The 2,825-nt window shown below is 37.6% G+C and overlaps 1 protein-coding gene across 3 annotated transcripts in view; it reads left to right on the top strand.

The window, feature by feature from the left end:
- Window positions 1-2,825, top strand: part of PAK7 (p21 protein (Cdc42/Rac)-activated kinase 7) — a 327,817-nt gene that overhangs the window by 136,258 nt on the left and 188,734 nt on the right. The window contains exon 2 of one of the 3 annotated variants that reach the window (XM_011998635.1): window positions 311-365. The exons of the other annotated variants lie outside the window; for them this stretch is intronic. The gene's annotated coding sequence lies outside the window, so the exon portion shown is untranslated. The remainder of the gene's footprint in view (window positions 1-310; window positions 366-2,825) is intronic. 3 annotated transcript variants of the gene reach the window in all.

Here is a 2,825-nt window from a genome sequence, read left to right as displayed (position 1 = left end):
GAGAACACTTGGACACAGGAAGGGGAACATCACACACTGGGGCCTGTCATGGGGTGAGGGGAGGGGGCAGGGATAGCATTAGGAGATATACCTAATGTAAATGACGAATTAATGGCTGCAGCACACCAACATGGCACATGTATACATATGTAACATACCTGCACGTTGTGCACATGTATCCTCGAACTTGAAGTATAATAATAAAAATAAAAAAGAAGGAGAGTGATGATGAAAAACTCACTTCCTAGTAGCACATTTATCTCTGTATAACTCTGTCACCACTCTTCTCCCATCTCATCTTTTGTCTTAGGAAATCTAAACTCAGCACGATCAGCTTGGACAGGTGCAGATTCACTGAAGTGAAGGTTAGCAAATTCACACACTTCCAAGACATTACGATGCAGCTTTAAACTGTTATCTTTTACCATTTTAGGTGTCAGATTAAATTAAGTTAATTTCCGTATAACTTAAACACAGGAATTAAAATAGCTTTCTAAACCTAATGTTGTGTAGTACCTTGGAGTATCTAAAGTTCTCGCACACACATCATTGTATTTAATCCTCTGAAAATTGTGTAAGTAGGTGTTATGGAGGAAGTGCATGCTGTTATTACATTGGTTTTAGGATGAGGAAGCCCAGAGACAGACCAATTTAGTCAATTAAATTTAAAAGGCAAGTACAATGGGCTAGAACCTGGGTTATCTAGTTAATACAGGCTTTAAGTGCTTTTTCTATTGGAGCAGAAAAACCAATACATCTAAACATAATTGTTCACTTGACTTTTCAGTGTAAAGAAGAGTTACTCCAAAAATAAAAACCAACACATTATAAACTGCTCTCTAGATGGAAAAAAAAAAAAGAGTAGTAATGTGAGAATATTATAGTTCATAGTCCTAGAAAGCTCAATATTTCTATTGTCTCAAGGGAAATGTCTCAAAGAAGCCAGAAACTCAAACCAGATATTTTCCTGTAGAAAAAGGTGAGGATGTTTTCAAAAACTGAGTTTTATTATTAGCTGAAAAGAAAAATAAAATAGTGCTCAATCTGTATTTGGGGAAATCCCAAAACAGCCTATAGTTCTGTATGCTCTGAGAACTTTCTCTACAGAGGATTTCCTGTAATTGACAAACACATAAATAATTTCTGCAAAAATGCAGTCCCATATGTCACAGCGTTCTTGTTTTGAATGAAAGAAAATCCATTGGTGAGTGGGTTAGGTTTTCTACATACCAAAAGTTATTTATTCAAATTTTTAGAGTTTCTATTATGTTGCTTTCTCCTCTGGATGCAGAACATACCTTATTCCAACAGTGAAGGAAAAGATGCTGAGCTCTGGCTATAAATATTTTATCGTATATAGAGACAAAGATCACAGAGGGGCAGATGAGTAGCAGGAAACAAATGTGATGTTGTTTTCAAATCCTCAGAGGAGGTTTATATTAAACTGTCTCTGCCAGCTTGTTTTCTGCTTGGCTTTTACACTGTCAAACCCGGTAATGGAACCCTTTTGTGTACTTGGAGTTCACCTACTGGATGAGGAATGCAGCATCTAACTGAAAGTGTTAAAATTATCCTTGTTATAAAGTATACACACAGAAAAACTGGCAGAGTGATGAAGACATATTTCTAAGAAGGATGATCCATAGTGGATTTTTTTTTGGAAAGGTTCTATCCTAGTAAAGACAATAGGTTAAAAAATATGTTATATGTTGAGTTTTCTCAATTCAGTTTCTTCTTTTTCTCCTCTTACTCTAATGTCTCAGAGTTGTTGGAATGTTTTAACTCAATGGGATTTAGCATCTTTCATGATTTCATAACCCACTGGAGTTTATTTGGCCAGAACTCAATATTAATGAGGGCAAGGTCTTGAGCCCATTCTCCTTGAGGGGAGGACAAAGTCCTATTTTCCTAACATAATGGCACAGACCACGCATCAAACCTACTACTCACAAAATTGCATCTCTGGATATAAGGAAAAGTGGATGAAAGGGTGAGTAATACACCAGCTTTTCTAAAATTGCAGATCTGATGGAACCCTTCCTGTCTCTAAATTACCTTGAAATGTATTTGCATAAGGGGCTGCCATCCTTGAATGTCAGGAGGGGAAAAAAGAATGCAGAGACTGTTTATACTAGTAGAGCTGATAGTAAATCTTCCTACTGTTTCATATACAATAGAATTTTAGAGTTTAAAAATTTTAAAGTTTAAATTTTAGAGTTTTAAAACTCTAAAGTTCTATTGTATATAAAACAGAAGAAGGTTCATTAACTCTGAGATGTGAATATATTATTTATATTGGTCACTTACCAATGTGCCTAATAGTATATTCATATCTCAGAGTCGGGTGCCATATGTTTTGAAGGTATATTATGAATGAGCATCTGATGGCCAACATCCCCAATATAGGAGTAAAATGTCCAGAGAATCCGTGTAAATAAAGTACAAAATGGTGGCCGGGCACGGTGGCTCAGGCCTGTAATCCCAGCACTTTGGGAGGCCGAGGCAGGTGTATCACCTGAGGTAAGGAATTCGAGACCAGCCTGGCCAACACGGTGAAACCCTGTCTCTACTAAAAATACAAAAATTAGCCAAGCATGGTGGCAGGCACCTGTAATCCCAGCTACTCGGGAGGCTGAGGCAGGAGAATCACTTGAACCTGGGAGGTGGATGCTGCAGTGAGCCAAAATGGTGCCACTGCACTCCAGCCTGGGCAACAGAGTGAGACTTGTTCCTTGGTCTCAAAAACAAAACAAAACAAGAAAACAAAAACAAAGTGGCATAAACTTATGTGAAAGCTTAGTTATGCTTCTCTGATGGGTGTACCC

This window comes from Mandrillus leucophaeus, unplaced genomic scaffold (assembly GCF_000951045.1).
Source record: "Mandrillus leucophaeus isolate KB7577 unplaced genomic scaffold, Mleu.le_1.0 Scaffold116, whole genome shotgun sequence".
Taxonomy (NCBI): Eukaryota; Metazoa; Chordata; class Mammalia; order Primates; family Cercopithecidae; genus Mandrillus; species Mandrillus leucophaeus.
The sequence above is the reverse complement of the archived record's forward strand: the minus strand, read 5'-3'. Positions and strand labels throughout refer to the sequence as shown.